Here is a 25,199-nt window from a genome sequence, read left to right on the forward strand (position 1 = left end):
CATCACGCGGGACCCGCACCGCGCAAGCATCTCGTACCGTAATGCGCATGTGTCGCGAATACGCGGGAGCAGGAGTCGCGGACTGGTCGCATACCAATCAGGCACATCACGTAATATTAAATGTATATGATGGAACTGAAAAACACGCAGCCGTCGCACACCGTATGCGGATCCGTCACGACTTTTCTAAAATAGCGGATAGAATCCGTGCACCCACCGTGATCTGTACGCTTTGAGTGCGCAACTCCGAATTTTTTTGAGAAAAAACATTTTTTTAAGAAAATATTATAAATTTATTAAAATATTTTTTAAAGTTTTTCTTGCAATTTTCAGAAAAATATATAATGTTATTTAATGAATAAAATATTTATAAATGAACAGTTAAAAAACTAGAAAATCAGTACAAAAAAATAGCTATAACTACTATCACACTTGAAAATTTGTATTTAAAAAACCTTTGACATTCACTGAAAAAAAACATAGGTTTCAGAGACGTTATAGATAGAAATTAGCCTTTAAAAAACCTTAGAAATTCAAACAAAAAAAACATAGGTTTTAGCGGTGTTATAGTTAGCTGGCCATTTCACTTGTGCAAAACCATAGAAATTCCTCTGTTATAGTTAGTTCTGCTAACTATAACTCGCGTGCCCGCAATGCACTGCTGATGATGTCACATATTGCATGACCGGCCGGTTTCAATTCCTATTGGGTGATTCATAATGAGCCGGTTGGAATTGAAATTGATGATGGCGGTTGGAGGCTTTTCGACCACCATCATAATAGGCCCCTAACAGGTACATGCATCAAAATAAAAAATAGCGATTCCTTAATTGCGAAAAATAAGGAATCGCAATTAAAATATTGCTATCCGGAATGCATGAAGCCACTCGCGATTAAATAATGATTTGCTAATAATCGCAAAAACTATAGCGAGAACACAAATGCGACTCGCTATACCAGAAAATCCCAATTTGTAATCTCGCTATTAGCGATCTCGCTATTTGAGAAATCGCTAATAGCGAAAATCGCAAAAAGCGTGTCGCATTAGAAGCAGGCTGATGGCATCACAACCCGGAAGTCATCCAGTCCATGCTTCATTCAGTGCCCTGAGGAGCTCAGAGGAGGAGGCAGAGTACTGTGGCTGACCAGAATCACTTTCATTTCTGTATCCAGCTACATTGTCAGACACAGGAAGGAGAAAACTGCATCAGGGGAGAGTGCCATGCCCAGGATGAGGAAAATGAAGTTCTCAGAAAGGGAGTTGGAATACCTAATTTAGGAGATCAGCAGAAGTCTCGATAAATTATTTGGGAAATTGTCTCTGAAAGATCCTGAGGCAGAAAAACGCAAAATAAGGCTGCGCATCAAGGCTAAAGTGAATGCTGTGGGAGTCACACACCGCAGCATTGATGATTTGAAGAAAAGGTGGTACGACCTTAGGATACGTGCCAAAGAGCGCATAGCCGAAAGGCTGAGGGAAGCAGGTGCCACAGGAGGAGGCCCATAGACTGCACCCACAAACACAGCACTGGAGGACCTTGTTGAGGCGACGATCCAGCCTGAGACGGTTGTTGGAGCCACACAGCTGGACACATCCGGCGCAGCAAGTACAATACAAGGTAAGATGCATGCAAGCGTCAATCCCTTGCATAATGTATAATCGTGCACATACCCCCAGGCAAACACAGTATACATATCAAACTCCAGGCCACGTTTCCCCTCATACACAAAATGCATCATGGGAGTTGTAGTCATGTCAGCACATTGTGTATTCAAAAGCAGCAAGGGCTAACAAAAAACACCAACACTGCATGGCAGCCAGTGTATTTAGTCAGTGATTTAATCTGAGCCAAGTATGCCAAATGTTTAACAAATGTAGGATTAACAGAAATTAACATTGCACTGTCTCACATCACAGATGCATCTGAGGCAGACTCCAATGATAGTGACCAACTCCACATCTCAGAGACACCTGTGGAGACCGATGTAGAGACTCCAGTGGCCCAAACATACACACGACCACCACCACCAAAACGCAGGGCACATGTCCCCTCACTGCAGCCAATGGAGGCTGAACTAATTCCAGCACCTACTATAGTCTCCATCCAGCCACGTGTTGCAACGCCAACTCCAACACCAGTACAGATCCAACCAGGGCAACAGCACAGGTCCAGGGCACGTATTGCTGTATGTGATGATCAGGCGACAAATGTGTATGGTGGGATGGAGTCACAGATGCTACGCGTGCAGCGCCTGCAGGGGAGACACATGGGCACAATCACTCTTCAGATCTCCAAGCTAGCAAAGAATATAAAAACAATGGCAGACAGTGTGCGTGACCTAACAACAGTGGTTGCAGAGGGCAAACGCTAAACAAACTCGAGCCTACAGGAGCTCACACGGGCGGTGCTTGCAGGACAGAGCACTAAGCGGAGAAGGCATCGCAAGAGCCTGATCCGCACATCAGCAAATACAAGGGCCATCAACAAGCTCTGCAACACCACTGCGCTATTGGCTTGGCGCTCCGTTGCAATGCAAGTTGACCTCAGTTATTTCTGTGGGGATGTTGCAAGGGCCTTGGGACAAGTGACCACAGTGGTGGAACACATACAGTCTGGGACAGTGAGTGCAATCAACATGGAAGGGGAGGATGGGAGTGAGGAGGCATCGAGCCTCAGTAGCATGTTGGTGCCAGTGACCCCAGACAGGAGGCGCAGTTCGCGCAGCACTGCATCCACACTCACACATCAGGTTGATTTTGCAGAGGCACACGAAAGGAGACTGGGTGTATGTGGCAGGAGGCGCTAGCCATGCATATCCTCATTACTGGGCCATGGTGGTGTAACCATGGTCATTTACGACGAGGTGATTGACATCTAGTGCTTTGAACTTTTTTCTTTTAACTTCATGCCTCAATTCAATCACCCTCCTAATTTGCACTATTCAAATCTTAATTAACATGAGCTCATGTTAATAAAACATTTACGTTCACCATTTAGTTGTTCTGGCTAATCATTACCTGCATCAGAAATAATGTTGTGTGCACGTCTCCTTTGTCCTTCTGCTGAGTTTGGCACATGTGCTTCTTGGTGTTGTGCTGGTGGTTGTTCGTCCCCATCAAACTCACTGTCAGACATCTCGATGTGTATGCCTCTTCTGGTGGCAATATTGTGCAACATGGCACATGCAGCTACTATCCTGCAGCAGGTCTCTGGCTGGTACTGCAACGCTTCACCATTTTTGTGTAGTATACGGAAGCGACTTTTCAGGATTCCAAATGTGCGTTCAATCACATTCCGTGTGCTGATGGGTGCTGCATTTTCCCCCTGCTTATGTGGTGTGGCTTGTTGAGGTATGGTGTCAAGATGTAGTCACGCACGGCATATGCGCTTTCACCTACAGGGTTGAAAGCAAAGGGTTAGCCACAGTTATGCAATAACATCTGTATGACTGATGTAGCAAATAGGCATATGTGTGTACCAAGTAGATGTCCTTCTCCAAACTCGCCCCTGAGCAGACGCGTGTGGATGCCACTGTGCCTAAATATATAGGAGTCATGGGTGCTTCCTGTAAATTGTGCCACGATGTCCGTAATGATGTGCTTAGCATTGAACACAACTTGAACATTAATTGAATGCTAGGATTTCCTTTTCCTGAAGATGTATTCGTTGTCTGCTGGGGGACAGATAGGGCTAGGCGTACAGTCTATGCATCCAATCATAGGAGGGAATTGTGCTACCTGGTAGACGTCACGTTTTGTCTTATTCAACTCATGTGGGGTTGTGGGGAAGGTGATGTGGGTGTGGATCCTTGTCATCATGGCGTCAAGGAAGTTTTTGAAGAAGCGTGACAGTAAACTTTGTGATACCCTTCCGGCTACGGCTACTACCCCCTGGAAACTGCCTCACGCTAGTAGGTGCAGGCAACATAGGACCTGTACATGTGCGAGTATAGCATGGGTCCTACGGGTCTGGTGCTGCAATAGGGGTTCCATCTGTGCAATTAGATGCATGATCATTGCACGGTTCAGCCTGTACTTATCGTATATTTCATCCTCTTTTTGGCCCAGCAATGTGATTCGCACACGAAAGATCCTCTCCTGTATCCTCCTCCTGCACTGTGCTGCTGCATTGATCCTCATCCTCCTTGCCAGTACGTAGAGGGCTGCCATTGTGAAGATCTTCAGGGGTCTCCTGAGTCCTTTTAAAGGGGTTTCTGATGAGTTGCACCTGTTAATTTATTTTTATTTTTTTCCACTTCACCACCTGATTGTGATTCCCCTGATTCTGCACTTGCTAAACAGCGATTTTCATGTATTTGCGAATCGCTATTAGCGGTTGCTGTTGTATGTGCCGCTTTTAGCGAATTCGCAATCTTGTTTCTCGCAGATTTAGCATCCGGTTTTTAGCGGATTTTTGACATTTTCAGTATTTAAATGCTGCATTGGAAACTGATGTTTTGCGGGCGCTAAGGGTCTATTTTACCGATTCACTGTTTTTGCGAGTGGATTTTAGCTTGTAGCATGTGCCAGTTTATCTTTAAAAAAACAAGACATTCTAATTAAATTAAAAAAGTAAACCACTTATAAATCTCAAAATTTAGGAACAATTACTATGCACATTAAAAACATAATTAATTAAAAATATTATAATTTTAAAATAATCCAAAACATAACAATGTAAATTTGTGCAAATTTAAATAAAATGTTAAATATAACATTTAATACATATACTATTATAACTACAATGTATACAAAACTACGCAACATATTATAGTAAATATATATAAAATTTACTACTCTCACTTTACACAAATCAAAAATAATAAAATTAACATAAACTTACAAATCTCCCTTCCGTAAATACAACAATAATGAAAGTGTTACATTGTGGCAAGGTAATATTTACTATACCCATTCCAGCTAGTACAACAGTAATCAAACTATTGGAGTGCAGAGAGAAAATTTACTATTTCCACTCCAATCAGTACAACAGAAGGGAAAATGTTGGAAGGCGGAGAGGTAAAATCTACTATTCCCACTCCAGTCAGTATGACATTAGGGAAAGTGTTGGATTGCAGAGGGGTAACATTTACTATTCCCACTCCAATCAGTGCAACAGTACAGAAAGTGTTGGATTATGGAGGGGATAAAATTTACTATTCCCACTCCAGTCAGTACAACAGTAGTGAAAATGTTGGATGGCGGAGGGGTAAAATTTACTATTCCCACTCTAATCAGTGCAACAGTAAGGAAAGTGTTGGATTGTGGAGGGGTAAACTTTACTATTCCCACTCGAGTCAGTAAAACAGTAGGGAAAGTGTTGAATGACGGGGAAGTAAGATGTACTATTCCCACGCCAGTCCGTGCAATGTTGAAAAGAAATCAAATATCTTGGGCAAAACAAAATAATTTTTAATAATGAAAAATATATATATGTTGTGAAAAAATACAAATATGTTTATTATTACAAATGTTGAAAAAAACATATCACAATGTTTAATACACATTAAAAATACCTACAAATATTTGTATTAAAAAAATACAGAAATAATTTTCATATAAATAATGATTTTTATAGTTATTTTTTAACCCAAAAATATTAAATATTTATAATTATTAATTTACCACCCTATAACCTCACAAGACTCACAACCTGCACATAACATGTAACTTGTAAAAACAAATTTACACTAATAATATGAATATTTATCAACAAACTAATTATAATTATTTAAATATTCATCAATTCATTGCAGTTCATGAACTACCCACAATATACCCAAAAAAACACACACATAAACCTTTACAGACAAATATCTACATAATTACCATAATTAATTATCCAATAATAATATTAAAGAAAAATGATTATTAATTAGTTACAATTAATTTACTCCTCACCCTTTATCCCTATAAACCCCACAACCCACACCTAAACAAATTAAATTAAACAATTAACATAGTTATCAATTATTTAATTAATATTAATTAACAACTGATTATCAATTAATTAACAATAAATTACTTCCCACCCTTTACCCCCATAAACCCAAAACCCCACACCGAAAAACATTTAATTAGACAATTCACATAATTATCAATTAATTAATATTAATTAAAAACTAATTATGAATGAATTAAAAATAAATCACTTCCCACCCTTTACCCAAATAACCACGCAACCCATATCCAAATAAAAATACACAATTAAAATAATGAATTAGTTATTTGTTAATGTTAATTAACTAATTATCAATTATTTTAAAATAAACTGCTTCCCACCATTCACCCCTACAAACCCACCACCTGCGGCTAAAAATATTACTCAATCAACATAATTAATTATTAATTATGTATTTAATGTTAATTAATTAATTCTTAAATAATTAAAAATAAATTACATCCCACCCTTTATCTCTATAACCCCCACAACCCGCACTTAAATATTTCATGAAAAAAATTAATAGCGCAATTAACATAAATATGTATCAATTAAGTAAATAATATGAAACAAAAAATATCACTAATTTATTATAATAAAATTACCAGGCCCGGGTGGAGCTGGTGTAGTGCTGCTATGCGGAGTTGGAAAAATGCTCAGTGGAACTTCGCTCTGCTCCCCTCTACCCTCCCTGATTTAATTATATATTTTTTAAAAGGCACTTACCTGCTAGGGTGTCTCTGGGCTGCCTCCTTCTCTCCATCACCTCTCTCTGCTTGCCATCCTCGCCGTCCACGGAAACCTCTATGTTGTACGTCATGCACGCGAGCATGCGCATACAACATAGGGCTTTCCACGGAGTCCAACTCTGCAAATTCTGCCCACCCCTAGTTGAATGGGATCAGATGGACTGAATGTGATTGGTCCTTTAAAAAGGAAATGATCCAGTCGAGCGCAGGAGATTGTGTTCAAACCGTGTTGAAGGCCACTGATATGTCAAGGAGAACCAGCGACAGGGTGGAGTCCCTATCGCATGCTTCACTCATGTCATCTATCACTGAGAGGATGACAGCTTCAGTGGAGTGAGCCAGCGGAAGCCGGCCTGTTAGGGATCGAAGAATTTGGACTCCTTCAAGAAGTAGCAAGCATTTCGGGCTACATGTGCCTTCACTACCTTAGCCAAGAAGGGTAGCAGGGACATGGGACAATAATGTTTCAATGTGAGTGGGTCTTCGCCAGCTTTCTTTTGCAGGGGTACCACTATGGTCTCCTTAAATGAGCTAGGTACCTTGTCTTGGCTAACAGACAAGTTGAGATGGGATAAAGCTGGGTTTGGGGAAATTAGAGAATACTGTTTTTAAAACATTTGAGGGCAAGTGATATTTGGAGAGCCCAATTTTACTTTAATTAGCAGGTCCATGAGGCAATCCTTCCTGATAACGGGGAAGGCAGAGAGGGAAATGGGATTCCTGTCTTCCAGTGTGGTTTCATTAGAGAATTAACTAGTGGGAATGCTGTCGTTAATGATCTTCATTTTTTCAATAAAGATGTCGTTAAGTGTGTTGCATAAGTTCTGAGTCAGGGAAATAGGTAGTGTGACTCTGTATGGGTTTGAAAGTTGGTAAACAATTACCAAGATCTCTTTAGATTTGTTCATGGAATTCAACATTTTGTTTGTAAAGAAGGTGGATTTTAGCTTGCATGATGCGCATTTTAAATTCTTTGAAGTGTTTTTATGTAAATTTCCTTCTTGTTGCGAGAATAGTTGTTCTACCATTTTTCGTATACGTGGCATAGTTCAAGTTTAGCTAGTTTTAGATCCTCTGTAGACCATTTAGATGCATCATGTTGTCCGCCTGTTTAGAGTTACAGGGTGGGGCATGCATATTACTAGCAACTGTTTGCCAGTCAGTGATTGCTTTTCCATAAAGATCGATATTATCATTTAGGTCAGGTAGGGTGTTTTTCAGCGAGTCACAAAAAGAGTTCATGTCTGCCCGGGACCAGTTTTTGGGAGACCAGCCCAGTTATTGAGAACCAGATCAAGTAGTGATCAGACCACACACACGGGCAAACTGTGATGTTGGATAAAGATAAGTTTGCGGACCAGACTTGGTCTAGCATGTGATCTTTGATATGGGTTGGTGTGAACACGTGTTGTTCAAGATTTAGGCTACTGAGGAGATCAGATAGATCCATGGATGACTGCCCTCCTTTTTCCTTGTGTGCCCATTAGTTAAAATCGCTAACCAGCAAAATGTATGCATGGTCAATGATGAAAGGCAGATTGACTCAACCAGTAATTGTGGAAAGTGCTGCATATAATCTGGTGGTCTGTACATAAGTATACATATAAGGGGGGAAGTCAGGGATTCCAGTTTAATCCTGAGGCTGTCAACAGACAAAGAATTTTTAACAGAGTTAGTTTGAAGAATTTGAAGTGTTTCCTGATTGCTGCAGCTACTCCACCACCTCTGCCAGCTGGTCTATTTGCATTGAGTAAGTAGTAGCCCTAAGAAAGGGCAGCTCGAATATTAGGGGAGGACCCGTCAGTGAGCCACGTTTCAGTCAGGAAGATATCTGGTGATTTAGAGTTTAGCAAATAAAAGGTCTCTGTTTGATGTTTGACCATGGAACGAGTGTTGAGGTGGGTAATCATTAGCTGGTTCGTATTGGGGAAATGGATGGTATGGTTGATGTTTCTAGCTCTGATGTTGTGAGATGGCTCAGTTACACTGTCAGGGTATGAGGTGTTATTTCAGAATCCTAGTTTCCATAGTCAACAAGAGAAGGGGGTCTAATTGATGGATTACATGTAAAAGGCATTTAAGGTCATGTGAAGAAGTGTATTTTTGGGCATGGTGGCTGGAACTTGGCCCCGGCCAGCCGCGGCTGACTGCAGCCGGCCGTGGACAGGTACAGATGGGCTTGGCTTTGGCACGCCTTTGCTTGTCCGTGGAGCTACCACTCACAGCTGGTGCAGGTAAGAGTGGTGGGGCGGTGGAGCGGTGCATGGTGAGGGGAAGTCGACAGATGACGAAAGAGGCTTTATTTATTTATTTCATATTACCTATTCAATTTTCTGTTATCTTCCCCCCTCCCACCCTGACCCGCCCACCGTGCTTACCTGCACCAGCCACCGTTGGCAGCTACGGGCATTAAATAGCCAGGAGCTCAGATATCCCCACTGACCTTGACTAGTAGAGCGCTGATTGGTTCCCCCAAATTCCAGTTTTCTCTTTGTCAAGTGCAAATAGCAAAATTAAAACACAATTAAAAAGACATTTGGTGCTAGTTTTCAAGTTTCTAACGTGCAAGTTATCCACGATTGCAGAATCATGACTTTCTCTATTACCGCCGCATCTGCGCAGGTAGGGGCATTAAATAGCCAAGAAACTCTGATAGCCCTGCCCACATTGACTAGTAGAGCACTGATTGGTTCCCCCTAACTTCAAATTTTCCTTTTGGCAAATGTAAATAGAGTGACTAAAACACAATTAAAAAGACATTGGGTGCAAGTTTTCAAGTTTCTAAAGTGCAATTTCTCCAGGAATGCAAAATCGTGACTTTCTCTATTACCATGAGACACTTTCTATTAGCATGAGAAAGAGAAGGAAGAAGAAGACAAGGGAATATAAGAATGAGGAAGAAAAATAAGGACAAAAGAAACTAACAAAAAGCAGAGATTGAGAGAATAAATACATGTGTGAAAGCAGAATAAATAGAGCAAGAATGAGAATAAAAAATGGCAAATAGAAAGGAAGAAAAAGAAACAGAAGCTAAACAAAAAAGAACCAATAAAGGAGAAAAGCAAAAGGTGTAAAAGGAAGAAACAGAGAAAAAAGTGAAAGGTAAGAAAGAAAATAAAAAAGAGAGGTAAAAAAGGTAAGATGAACAAGGAAATAAGTCAGAAAGAAATAAGAGTGAAGGGCAGAGGAAAGGAGAGCAAGTAGAGTACAAGTTGATAAGGAAATGTAAAAAAATAGAGTTAAAAAAAGAAAATCAGGAAATGAGGCAAGGAGGCAAGAAGGTAAGGTGAGAAGTGAGCAAGGGGAAGAGAAAAGAAAGTATCAAAGAAATAGAAAGATGAAAGATGGACCAGAAGAATAGCAGAAAAAGAAAGTAGCAAAAGAAAGAACATGGATGAAAAGAGAAAGAAAAGAAAGCATTAACTTTTCAGAAGAGTCTGGGCTACATTGTATATATTTTCATCTTCCAAGGCTTTACAGAAAGCTGTGTACTATAGCCTTATAGCCCGCTGTAGCAGGCTATACCGGCTATAAAAGGCCCGCTCCCGCGTTAAAGGCCCAAGCCGAAGGCGAGGGACTTTAACAAGGGACGGGACTTTAAAAGCCGGTATAGCCCTGCTACGAAGGGCTATAAGGTTATTAGAACATTCTGCCACTAGATGGCAGAATGTTCTAACAAATAAAACAAAGGCCTCTCAAAGCTCGAGGGGAGCTCCGAGAGGCCTTTGTAAAACATTAGAATGTTTCTCTGCGTGCCTTTACCGGCCCGTAGAAGCAGGGAGCACTCCATTGTCTACAATAGAGCTCCGAACATTCCAATGTTCTAATTTGATTTACAGTGCTGTCTTAGCATTTTGGCAACTATTGTCAAACCAGCTGACAGGTAGTTATCATGTGGTAGCCAGTCAGAAGTAGCCTGAGTGCTACTGGTAGCTTGTGACCAACCTGCTGGAGACACCTGCCTAGCTGAAGGGTTGAGGGGATGAATGAAGGCAGGCCTCAGTGGTTGACTGTGGACCCTCTCTCAGCCAGCCTACCCCCTCAGTCAGAGTCTAAAATCAGAGTTGTACTACAGAGGTGGCAAGCAGCAAAGAGCAAAAGGGCTGTGTTTGGGTTTCATGCATCCAGGTCCTTCAACAGCCTTCTCCCAGGCCATGCCAGCAATGTTTAGATGCCAAATGGTTGTGATGCATGCGGATTAAAGAAGTAGTCAAACTACCCCAGGTGCTGGACTGGTTGGTGTCATCAAACAGGTGACTACACTAGCAGTCTTTTTCTTTCTGCCTTAACATTGATGTAGCAAAGGGGGTCCTGGTTTAGCCAGCAGGCCTTGGAGATATTGGGGTCTATACCACAGATTCCTTATGCCTCCACACCTGCTCACCACCAGTCATAACAAATGCTTCAGTGGCCCCTGCAATGCAAAGGGGGGGTATAGTTCACTGGGGTCTATAGAAGTACTGATCAAAGGCCTCTGTTTAGACAATGCAAGACAGCTGTTGGAATCAGGGTCGGGTGGCTCCTTGCATTGCTTCGTCTGGCCTTTCATGGGTAGATCGTGGGCCTCCTAAAGATGAGATATGGCCAAGTAAATGTACCTGCATCACCAGCAGTGTGCAGTGCAGTTGAGAACTGCATACCACAAGCAGAATTACTTTCTCTGCAGGTGTGGATTTCACATGTTGCTCTGGTCTGAGTAGAGAAGCATGCCAGATTCAGATCTTGTGACTCTGGGAGTGGTACTGTGCGCTCAGAAAATCATTGTTAAGTTTTTGCAGGAGGGTGGTTCTATGGCTCTCAGGCCTGGCTTGCATTCCTATCCCAAGGAGCCTCTGCCTCTGAATGGTGGAGACTGCTCCTTACAATTAAATGTAATATTTTCTTCTGTAACTAATGGCAACTGGGAGAGAAAGACGGGATATCGTTCCTATTTTCCAAACGTCAAGGTAAAAATGAGTGCACTGCACTTCATTAACATTTTTGTTTTCCATCCTGCAGGAGAGCACTGAGAACTCATATGTGAAAGCTTTTAGAGCTCTGCTAATGGACATAAAGCACACATGTACAAGACCCAGGGGCGGCTCCTCCACTAGGGTGGAGGAGCATCGCCCCACTGCTTCTCGCAGTGCAAGAAGCAGAAACATAGAATGGTAATAACTTTAGTGATTACCATTTTATGTTTGATTACAGGCGGGTGGGTGGGCGGGGCTTCTCTGAGAGCAGGGGAGGGGAGGATTGGTGTGCCTGCCCACTCCAGAGTGCACAAAGACTGTTTGGTCGGCCCCCTGGGGCTGCCCAAACCAGTCATGTGCACTCTACCTTTTCTCCATGTAGGCTGCATGCAGCCTACTTGGAGAAAATGGCCTCCCCATTATCCCCTGGCTGGTCGGCGTCCTGACCAATCACAACGCTGCTGGAGCAGAGTTGTGATTGGCTTAGGGGAGGGAGGGAGGGGAGCTAGAGAAGTGGGACCCGGGACCAGGCCAGGTAAGTTTAATTATCTTTATTTTAATTTTTTTAAATTAAATTAACCCCCCTCCCCACGTGACCCACTCTCCACGCGCGACCTCTGCCCCCCCCACCCGCGAGTCGTTCCGGCCACGACTGATTAGACCACAATAGCAGTGCTGTGCTTCACGCTGCATTCTGTGCATTTATTCCTGGTGTCTTGGCTTCCCCGTGTAAATCAGTACTCCCAACACATCATCCCTCTTTTTTCCTTTCAGTTGCTCCTCTTTCCATTATGTGAGTTACATCTTCTACCTCATCTGTCAATATTCAGGTTGCATCCTCCTTTCTTTCCACTACTCTCTATGACTGCCACTAAGTTGTACCTGTTTCCTGTGCTTTTCTCTCCCTTTTTCCTCCACTCGATGAATATCCCTCATTTCAGGCAGTCTTACTATGGACAGCCTCTGTTCAGTGGTGGTCACTCATGACCATTTATACCCCCATTCTCTCTCTGTCTCTCTTTTTTTCCTCTCTCTATTTTCCCTTTCTTGTTTTCTTCTCTTTTCCATACATGTCCTCTCTTTCTGTCTTTACCTCTCCTTGGCCTGTTTTCTCTCAGTTTTTTCCTTTTTCTCTTTGCCACCTTTCCTGTCAGTCTCAATTCACTTTCCCTCTCTGTATCCCTAACTCTTTCACTTACTTCCTCTCTCTCACGCATACATCCTTAAAGAGTGCTCCTTTATTACTCACTTACTCTCCCTAACGATTGTTTGTCATGGACTGTACTTCTTGATCTCCTGTCTCTGTCCTTGACTGTATCATGTCCCATTCGCTTTCAGTGTCTCTTCCCTTTTTCAAATCAATTATCACCTGCTGTTTGACCTCTCTGCCTGTTTGTCTCCTCCCGCATTGTTCCTCAGCAATGACTGTCACCCTCTCCTTGCAGTCTAGACCTCTCTTACGTCCCCTTCCTCTTTATGACTGTCTTCATGTTTAATATTGTGGCTACCCATTCTCATGCCCCCCAATACATCTTTCTCTGTGTTTCCTTGATTGTTAATACGTGTTCCCACTCCATTCCCTTGCATTAGATTACCTGGCTATTCTGATTGGTGGTTGGGAGTTGCTGATTAAATGAGTGTGCCAGTTCACTGTCATTCTCCTTGTTGCCTAGAGAGTGGTGACTCAGCCTAAAGGAGGCAACTACAAATGATGGGTGTGACTGTACAGAATGTTTATGTATATGCATGCCTAGCACCTGTCATACAGTTGCATGCACACACCTATCTCTTTTTTTTGAGTATTTCTTGGAGAGGATTGAAAATGCTGTGGTATTACATTTTCTGGATGAAGTGTGCTGACAGCACAAAGGAGGCAGGGTCATAGTACGTTCATAACTCAGATTTGGAAGGTTTCCATCAACTTCACTTTTATTTTATTTTATTTTATGATATCATCGAGGCCAAAGATCATGTGATGGTGGGTGAAAAATGCATCTTTGCAAAGAGTGGCAAATAAACTTGCACCTGGTCTGACTTGTAGTCACTTAAGACAACTTTGTACCATCTAATCATGTCACATACAGAGCCCACACTAGTACATATACAGGTTTAGCCTACGTGCACGTATCTCAAGTCCCTTCTCTTACAAGGACATGCTAGGCTGACATACTTCTGCAGATTTACTTTTTTACCCATTGGCTTTATCTGACCCACTGTCTCTCTCTCAAGCTCCTTGTGTTTATGTGTGTGAAACTGATTATGCGTGTGCACGCACGTGGGGCAAAAGGGGGAAAAAGTGTGTGAAAGTGTGAACAGAAAAGTATGTGAAAAACAGCGTTGGAGATTATTAGTGTGCATGTGTGTGTGTGGGTGTGTGTGTAAATATGTTTATATGTTGATGAGCAGACGTGTGTGAGATTGTTTGCACTTGTGTGAGTGCAAGGATGTGTGAAGGGCATCTCAGAGATATTGGGAGACGGAGCTTGCAAGAGCCATTGCAAGATGTGTTACACACCACGTCTCCTTTGGATGTAGTAGCTTGCAATTTATAAGTACAGAGACGCTGCAGACTTGCCCTCCTCCAACACCACTATACAGCATTTTAACTTGGCCTCTGTATATTAAAATGCTCTATTTTGCACAGTTATTAAAAGGACCACCCACATACCCCAAAAAACAACTTCAAATGTAGGTTTTATTTTAGACCAATTAAGCTTTGGTCAGTATTGTTCTTCTAATGTACATCGAAATATACAATGTCACCTATATTTTCCAAATCTTCTTTAGTGAGAACACGTTAGCCTATCTCTAAATATACCCTTTACATCCTGTCAATTTCACAGTTCTTTCTAAAATAATTTTTTACCCATCCCTCGTGAATAACAGAATATACATGTTGGAATGAGCTGAAGTTATTCAGGTTTTTTACATGCAGGGAGACTGCGTAAACATAGTAATGTTCTGCAATTGAAGTACATGAATTTCGGTGACCCCTTACTATATCCTTCAGGGATGTCCTTCGACCCTCTGTTACAACACAGCCTGCAACACACTAGAGAGTGTATGTCAATAGACAGGCTCTGTGTAGAGACGGTTCTGGTATCTCTTGTGTTATAGGATGGTCCAGCTTGAGAACCAGTGGCAGAGGAGCGCCGCCCCACTGCTTTTTAGCCGTGAAATAAAGGGAAAATAAAATTATAATAACTTGTGTTATTATCATTTTATTTTCTCCTACTGCCGTAGCTTTGCATAAGGGGGTGGGGACAGCGGAGGAGTGATAGCGCCCTCCCAAGTGCACAATGACTGCTTGGTCGGCCCTCTCGGGCAACCCAAACACCACTTTGCATGTTCTCCATGCATGCTGCATTACAGCCTGCATAGAGAACATGCCCAGGCTCCCAGTCAGCGTCTGAGCGCCGAAACACTAAGGCAGCGTTGTGATTGGCCAATTGGGAACCTGGGTGTGCTTCCTGTTGAGGCCGAGCGAGGGAGGACTACGGAGGAGAGATGCACTTAGGAAGCAGCAAGAATGTACATTTTTATTTTTTATTTTATTTTTTATACCTGCTTCCCCCTGCGGCATCAACCCCTCCCGCCTGGCCCCCTTCCCTCCGAACTGTGCCGGCCGCCGCTGTTGATAACGAAATAACCAATTGGATAAAGGATATCAATACTCCTCTAAGGATGCACAGATAGCTGTATTCCAAAATACTATTTCCCTTCACATGGAAGGTTATAAAGGCTGGTAACACAGTGAGTTAAAATAAATCAGTGGGATAACGTGATTCTGTATATAATCTACAGATTAAAAACCTTGACCGATAATTCAGTGGTTTAATGTCTCAGCAGCAGCAACCCTTGCATAATTGCTATTTTGGTAGATGATGGAATGGAGATATGGGTAGAAGAAGTGATTTGCCCAGGATCACACAATTTTTGGTGTGCTGAAGCAAGGGGCATTTCCCTATGATTGCAATGTCTTAGCCTTTGTCTTCAGTTATGGTTGATATGGAAACCTGCCTGTTGTAATGAAATGCAATGGACCAGTCTAGCAGGTTGTCCGACACTGTAGTGCCTGGCACCACAAGGGTTTGTTAAAAGAACCCTTACACACCAACCTAGTTGGTGTCATGCTTCATCATCGGGTTCCCAGCTGAGTAGCCGAATGCTACTCAGCTGTGCTGCGACACCTGGTTACAGTGGAGCTGTTTTTTTGTGTGAATGTGATGAAGTGGTGGTTTTAAAAATACCTCTGGGGCTCTAACTGATAATTACTTTATTCCCAGTGGTCCAGAGTATGTTTAAAAGTGATGAGTGGATAACGTAAAAAGACTGTTAATTGTGTCTTAGTTATCTGCCGGTCTACATGTTTCATCCCATGAAAAATTAATTAATTGGGCTTTCTTCAGGATCTCTCTCACGATGATTAAAATGGTGAAAGTGAAAAAAGTGACAAAAAGTGAGTGGTAAAAAACTTTTTAACCACATGTATATGCATTTTGAAGCACACACCATAAGGTGTGCTAAATATGCTCTGTGGACTGACCGTAATTTGGGTCCACACCTGTGTATATACCAGTAAAAGAAAATGACAAAACAGTACACTACAGCATGTAACACATAAATAATGCAACCTGCAATACATTGTATACCACATCCTTAACTCGTTTTGAATATCAATATGGTGGTTGCTAAAGCACACAGTGTCATTTGAACGTGTAGCGGCAATCATACTCATATCATCCACGCAGAATACAGTAAGAAGTGGAGTATCATGCATGTGAAAAGGGGGCTAGACAAGGCGCTGAGTTGAAAATTACCAATAAAGTGTTAATCTGCGTGAGGAGTGAAGCACAGAAAAACACGTGGAGGCTGAGTAATTTTAGCCTTAAAAACGGCGATCGAGAAACCGCGTGTGGCCGAATAGAAACGCGCCATGCAAACTTAACTTTATCCCTATTATTGGTGATAGGTGGGGTCCGTGACGTTCATAAGGACCAATAGGTATATTGTCCTTAGTTGAGAGAGAGGATAATATTTACGTTATTTACAGAAATAGTTTAACTCTGGTCCCGGGAGGGGAGAGCCCCTATTGTTATACACTGTATGGAGCAGTAGAGAAATTAATGAAGTTAGTGACGTAATATCCTGTTACTGCGTTGTTGAAAGGAATATACTGTTGTTACATTTGGAGTAAAGGGGGAAGCCGGCAGTACGAGAAAAGCAGGTACCGCCAGGCTGTTAGTTAAACAGGTTGTCAAGATCTTACTTGGTCATGGAGCTCGCCCGCATTATCACCTGCTCAGGTCTCCTCTGGAACAAGAAGAGTCCCTTTGCGGCTACCGGAGATGGTATTTGAGATGTGTTTACGTGGGACGGCTTCCTGGTGTCTATGCGTCACGTGGGATGCGTGCTCTCCTGCATGCGGCGTCCAAAGGCTAGAATGCTGCCCTGAATAGCGTTGTGTGCTCCGCATGTCTGTTAGGGCTGCGACATGGCAACCATTGCTGGGAAACTGTGGGTACAGTATGGCCACGTCTAGCAGTATAAATGGTGCAGCCATATTAAATTAGTGTGCTAAATTTGAGATCGTGTTTAATTGGGCATATCGGACAAATGTTATTGATGAAGAGGAACTATATGTATTTTTCGATATTGCCAAATGATGACCATGTAAAATGACCACTTCAATGTCTCATTCGTGGTATCCAGAAAAACGTGGGATCATCCGTTTCAGTGCAGGAAAAATATTATGTGGAGTTACATTATCAGAGGGGATGGCTAATAGAAATAAAAGATTTCTTATATAGGATGTTATGCCTTAGTACAGAGCAGGTTAGCTTACTAACAGGTTGACCATCGGTGTACGTTGGGGGGGTTAATTTACTTATATTACATATATTACATGTTGTGCCCTAATTCAGTGTAGATTAACTTTTTATCAGGTAGACACGTTAATCTATATGTGTGGACAGGATCATCTGTTATGGCTATTCCACGGAATGTTATCGTTTAACCCATGGAGATTAGTGGACAGACGGTATATCCATCTTTGCTCTTTTTCCAAGAGTTGTTGTTGGGCGTTTTTGGGGTTGAGTTCCAGTTGTTCAATGATGGACCACTCCATGTCATTTGTGGTATGGCCCATCTCAAAGAAGTGGTTTGTCATACGCGTTGTATTGCGTTTACACCGAATATTAATTCTGTGTTCGCAAATGCGTGTCTTAACTCTGCGACTGGTCATGCCTATGTACCTCAGGCCACAGGGGCATGTGATGAGGTATATTGCATTGGCTGTATTGCAATTTGTGTGTTTGCATATTTCCCGCACCTTTCCCGGTTCCAGACTCAAAATTTTTGTGGACTTGGTTAGGTGACACACACTGCAATCACCACATGGGTAATGACGAGTTACTCTTGGGAGACCCCATGCATTTTGTATGGTGTTAATTTGTTTTGTGTGTTGTTGTGGTCTAGTGGAGACCAAATTCTCTTTGAGGCTTCTACCCTTTGGGTATGAAAACAAGGGTTTTTCCCACTGTTGGTTGCCTGAGTTCAATATTTTCCAGTGTTTCTAAATGATATTAGATACTTTGTTAGACACTGCATTAAAAGTGGTCACACAGGTAAGTGGAATGATTGGCTCTGTTGGCGGTTTTTGTTCCAGTAGTGCATCTCTGTGGAAAACTTAAGACCAAGACACACTTCAAAGCTATTGCAAGGAGCTCACTATTACATTGCACTAGCTTCCATCCTCGGACATTCAGAGAAAATCCCCCGTACGGGCAATACCTGAGGTTACGCACGAATTGTAGTAATCTACAAGATTTCAAGGACCAAGCAGAGACAATATCATCCAAACTGAAACAAAGAGGCTGTCCAAAAAGAATCACTGAAAGAGCAAAATAAAGGGCACGCAATCAGAACAGAGATGCACTACTGGAACAAAAAACGTCAACAGAGCCAATCATTCCACTTACCTGTGTGACCACTTTTAATGCAGTGTCTATCAAAGTATCTAAGAGTAACTAGTCATTACCCATGTGGTGATTGCAGTGTGTGTCACCTAACCAAGTCCACAAAAACTCTGAGTCTGGAAGCAGGAAAGGTGTGGGAAATACGCAAACACACAAATTGTAATACAACCAATGCATTATACCTCATCACATGACCCTGTGGCCTGAGGTACATAGGCATGACCAGTCGAAGAGTTAAGACACGCATCTGCGAACAAAGAAGTAAAATTCAGTGTAAGCGCAATACAACGTGTATGACAAACCACTTCCTTGAGATGGGCCATACCACAAATGACATGGAGTGGTCCATCATTGAACACCTAGAACTCAACACCAACAATGCCCAACAACAACTCTTGGAAAAAGAGCAAAGATGAATATACCGTCCATCCACTCATCTCCACGGGTTAAGCGATAACATTCTGTGGAATAGCCTTAACAGATGATCCTGTCCACACATATAGATTAACGTGTCTACCTGATAAAAAGTTAATCTACTCTGAATTAGGGCACAACATGTAATATATGTAATATAAGTAAATTGACCCTCCAACCTACACCGATGGTCAACCTGTTAGTAAGCTAACCTGCTCTGTACTAAGGCATAACATACTATTTAAGAAACTTCTATTAACTGGCCACCCCTTCTGATAATGTAACCCCACATAATATTTTTCCTGCACTGAAACGGATGGTCCCACGTTTTTCTGGATCCCAAGAATGCGACATTGAAGTGGTCATTTTACATGGTCATCATTTGGCAATATTGAAAAATACATATAGTTCCTCTTCATCAATAACATTTGCCCGATATGCCCAATTAAACACGATCTAAAATTTAGCACACTAATTTAATATTGCTGCACCTTTTATACTGCTAGATGTGGCCATACTGTACCCACAGCCCTAACAGATATGCGGAGCACAGAATGCTATTCAGGACAGCATTCTAGCCTTTGGACGCCGCACGCAAGGGAGCACGCATGTCACGCATCCCAAATGACAAGTACACACCAGGAAGCCGTCCCGCGTAAACACATCTCAAATACCAGCTCCGGTAGCCGCAAAGGGAATCTTCCTGTTCCCGAGGAGACCAGAGCAGGTGATAATGCGGGCGAGCTCCATGACCAAGTAAGATCTTGACAACCTGTTTAACTAACGGCCAGGCGGTACCTGCTTTTCAGGTACTGCCGGCTTCCTACCTTTACTCCAAATGCAACAACAGTATATTCCTTTCAACAATGCAGTGACAGGATATTACTGCACTAACTTCATTTATTTCTCTACTCCTCCATACAGTGTGTAACAATAGGGGATCTCCCCTCCCGGGACCAGAGTTAAACTGAATTTCCGTAAATAACGTAAATATAATCCTCCCTCTAAACTAAGGACAATATACCTATCGGGCCTTAGGAGCGTCACAAACCCCGCCTATCACCAATAATAGTGATAAAGTTAAGTTTGCATGGCGCGTTTCCATTTGGCCACACGCGGTTTCTCGATCGCCGTTTTTAAGGCTAAAATTACTCAGCCTCCATGTGTTTTTCTGTGCTTCACTCCTCACGCAGATTAACACTTTATTGATACTTTTCAACTCAGCGCCTTGTCTAGCCCCCCTTTTCACATGCAGGATACTCCACTTATTATTGTGTTCTGCATGCATGACATGAGTATGATTGGCGCTACACGTTCAAGTGACACTGTGTGCTTTAGAAACCACCATATTGATATTCAAAACGAGTTAAAGATGTGGCATACAATTTATTTATTTTATTTATTTATTTATTTTTTGCATTTGTAATGCGCACAGATACCCACAAAGGGTTTCCCGGCGCCAGGGCTAAGAGGGCAAAACATAGAGGCAGTAACTTTCAAGGGCCACAATTATTTATTAAAAAGCCAAGTTTTAACGTTTTTCTTAAAACTGGCAAAATTCTCCTCCTTCCGTAAGGCTAAGGGGAGGGAATTCCAAAGAACTGGTCCCAGATGGGAGAAAGATTTCCCCCCCATTCGGGCCAGTTTGAATCTGGGAACCACGAAAGTTGCTCCATTTAAAGAACGGAGATTGCGTGCAGGAACATGAGGCCTAACCAATTTTTGCAGGTATTTTGGTGCAGTTCCTGCCCTGATCTTAAACATGTATGTCAGGGCTTTGAACCGAACTCGGTTCTCTACCCTCAACCAATGCAGGTTCCTCAGATGCTTCAAGATCCTTGCTGTCCTAGGAATCTTGCACAGCAACCTGGCTGCGGAGTTCTGGACCAGCTGCAATCTCCTGATCACGGCTAGATTGGAACCCAGGTATAAGATGTTACCGTAGTCAAGCCTAGATGTAATTAGTGCATTGACTACGGTCTTCTGGGTATCCTCAGGCAGCATCCAGATAATCTTCCTCAGCCATTTAAGGATCGTGAAGCAGACACCAGCGACTTTGTTGGCCTGCTGTTTCATTGATAATGAATCATCAATGCACACCCCCAAATTTCTAGCTTGGGTAGCCGGGGTGGGGAAGGCGCCCAAAGATGTTGGCCAGTGGGTGTCCTGCCACAGATCTTTATTTTTCCCCAGGAGAAGAATCTCTGTCTTCTCCCCATTTAACTTTAGCTGGTTCGTGGACATCCAGCTGAAGATTTCCTGGAGGCCTAGTTTCAGCACAGAGGGGGATGAAGATTCTGAGTTGGTAAGGGAAAAAATAATCTGCGAATCGTCCGCATAGGTCATAAGTTCTAGACCTACCCGTTCTGCCAAGTCGGCGAGGGGGCGGAGATACAGATTGAAAAATACAATGTATTGCAGGTTGCATTATTTATGTGTTACATGTTGTAGTGTACTGTTTGGTCCTTTTCCTTTACAGGTATATACACAGGTGTGGACCCAAATTATGGTCAGTCCATAGGGTATATTTAGCACACCTTAGCGGGTGTGCTTCAAAATGCTTATACACGTGGTTAAAAAGTTTTGACTTTTTTCACTTTCACCATTTTATTAATCGTGAGAGAGGTCCTGAAGAAAGCCCCATTAATTAATTTTTCACGGGCTGAAACATGTAGATTGGCAGATAACTAAGACACAATTAATAATCTTTTTACGTTATCCACTCATCGCTTTTAAACATACCCTGGACCACTGGGAATAAAGTAATTATCAGTTAATGCCCCATAGGTATTTTTTAAAACCACCACTTCATCACATTCACACAAAAAAAACAGCTCCACTGTAACCAGGTGTCGCAGCACAGCTGAGTAGCATTCGGCTACTCAGCTGAGAACCCGATGATGAAGCATGACACCAACTAGATTGGTGTGTGAGGGTTCTTTTAACAAACCCTTGTGGTGCTAGGCACTACAGTGTCGGACAACCTGCTAGACTGGTCCGTCCAAGTTGTTTATTAATACTTACCAAGGGACAAGGACGGCCCGTTCACGGTCCTGGCTCTCTCATTTGTTTATCCTAAAGTAATGAAATGTAAGACATTAGACATATTCTTTTAGATTGTATTGACCAAGAAGTGGAGAAGTAGAATGAGTCAGTGCGCCTGGTACATGATAGATGACAATGTTGCTCTATAAGGAATCAAATTATGTTCAAGTGGTATGTTGCATCTAAAGATGTCTTTTGTTTAAAATCACAAAGTTGTTTTTAAGCCATTTTTATTGTCACATATTATAACACAGCAGAAATATTTTTTATTATTTTTAAATGAAATATACTATACATCAATCTAGCCTACCTGTGTTTTCCTAAAGATACAGGGCTGTGAAAAAGAACGTGTCTCAATAAGACGTTATTTAAAGCAGCTGTGCAAAGAAATCCACATTCTCCCATTCATCATCATTGATGACGAGAGTCATTTTTGGGGTTTTCATGTCTCCGTGAGGCGAGGGAGATGCAATCAGCCTCCTACTATGTAATTCAATCTCATAATAATAACTTGGTTGTAGGTAGCGCTTCATACTGATGTAACTAACACGTTCACAAGGATTTTTCTGGAGGCAGGAGGGGGCAGAATATTGTCTGGGGGCACATTCAGCATATCTTGCCGGGTGGCGGGCTCAGGTTTTGTCAAGCCAGTGATTGGAAGCATGCTATACTGGAACCCTGCAGCATGATCTGGACAAAGGGTGAAGGAAACTGTGTGCAGAGTAGTCACATGTCCACCACTCAAATTACTTTCATATTTGACTATACTAATTAACCACTTACATTGTATGGGTTCCAGAGTGGCGTCCCACTCGCCAAAAAAGCACTTCAATACCCCATCAGGGGTAGCAAGCGCTACATAAATGCAAACCTTTTTCCCTTCTCCATCCCCCACAATCCTTCTTAATCCATATAACTGACTAACATATCCACCACTCAAATTACTTTCACATTTTCACCAAACTAATTCACCACTAATCCTTTATGGGTTCCGGAGTAGCGTGCTACTCGCCGTAAAATCACTTTGAGGACTTGTCAGGGGTAGTAAGCGCAATATAAAATGCAGTTACACTTGTGGGACATGTTCAAAGATATACTTAGTAATGAGTGATGCTGGGGCACAGTAGGACTGTCGCTCTAGCTTCAGCTATGTATTGATGTCCCAGCTGTCATTTTCCAAGGGTAATCCTACCCATTGATACAGAATTACAGGGATATCGTGCCAGATAATTCTGAGGTACCAGTCTACTCAGTTACTATGAGACAATTTTATGAAATTAAATGCATTGTTGCCTTCCTTGTGCGGTGCAATACCAGATCTATGCACTCTTGATAGGAATTGCAGAGTAAGGGTGGCAGAAATTAAGTGGATCTTATATCATTTGAATTTTACACTTTAATATATGAAATTGTAGTCCAACTTTGGCCTTTTAAAATCCTCTGAAGCCTTGTAAAAATGTGTTCTTGACACTATACAAGTGTATTAAAACCATAGGTAATCTATTCAAGCCATTCATTATCATCTTGCCATAGGACCTTGTAGACAAACACATCTGAATATTATATATTTATTTATATTTTGTAGCAAGGAAAATCATATATTTATAAAACAGTTGCTTCTCTGTGTTTGGCAGAGGGCATGCATAGGGATGCTACAAATCTTCTACAAAAGAAGGCTTATTGACTTTATATTAAAAAAATATAAGCTATGTCGGTTCAAGCTTATTGAAATATTTGGACATGGACTGTGTGTTTCTTTGGTAACAGCTAAATGACGCCTATCGCATTAATATAACATACAATCTCTGTGATACATATGATTGTACTTGGCAACAGGGTTTCTAGACACCTGCTAATAGTATTGGAAGAATATTGTGCCACCTAAATCCCTGACATGAGATGAGCACATTAAGCATGTTGCAAAGCTAAATATTGTAATATATGCACAGGATGTAATGCAGACAAATATAATTTGGGAAAGTCAAGATGCTGGAGGCCAGTGTTGAACCACCATGAAAACCTGCTATCTGATGTCAGAATGAACTTTGATCTATTTCTGCATTACCAACAGAGCTGAGGGAATGCATTTAATGGTATGATGAGTATTGATGTTTATCCAATCCAATCCAATCCAAAAATTCTTTATTTCGGTCATATAGACCATAAAAGACACAATAAAAACATTACAGACAATAAAACATTATTAAAATACATTTGAGTAAAAACGACTCTCCCAGTAATGAATGAGTTAAAATTACATTTAAAAGATTCTTTAAAAAGTTCAAGGAGCTTCAGACAATTTTTTCCTTCTAATCAACCAAATGGCCATAAGAAATTTGGAAACAGCAAACACAATGTGGCCCAGGGTACTAGTTTTCAAAATCCTGTATGCTTGTGCAAACTCTCTGAATCCCAGGTTCTTACAGATTGGCGCTATCCAATATTTTCTGGGCCTTTGGTATGCAGGGCACACATACAAAATATGGGGGTCATCTTCCACATGGTTGTTACAGCAGGGACATATTTTATCGCCCCCATTTGACCACTTCGAAGTGTATGAATTAATAGGTAGTGTGCTATACCTCCACTGAACATACAATTTCCTTGCCAGGATGGGAAAGATAAAATCCATAAAAGGTTCGAAAACGTAAGAATTTTTGGATTCTAAAAATTGCAGGGTTAAGGTGCCACTATTTTGAGCAGTCGTCAAATGTGCAAGGGACCTGGCTTTATAGATTTGTGCCAGAGCCTTGCGCGAAATTGCACGGCAGCCTCGTACAGGGTCCTCCCACAGAACGCGGAGATTAATGCCAGACAGTTCGTTTTCCACGAAGGTGAGCCAGGGGATTTTACCGCTAGAATTTAAGCTCATGACATGGGTAAGATCCTCCCTATAATGATGGAGTTCGTCCGTAGACCAGAGCCTGTGCCAGAACTTCACTGGCTTTGTCACAAGCTCCTCTGCGATAGGGGGGAGACCCATGTCCATTCTCAAAGGCTGGAGTGGCGTGGCACTTGGAAGGGCTAGAAGGCGCCTTAGAAAGCTATTTTCCACTATTGATAGACCCTTCACCGTTTTATGTCCCCATAGCTCACTGCCATACATGGCCGCTGCCTTGG

The sequence above is a fragment of the Triturus cristatus genome, chromosome 8 (assembly GCF_964204655.1).
Source record: "Triturus cristatus chromosome 8, aTriCri1.1, whole genome shotgun sequence".
NCBI lineage: Eukaryota > Metazoa > Chordata > Amphibia > Caudata > Salamandridae > Triturus > Triturus cristatus.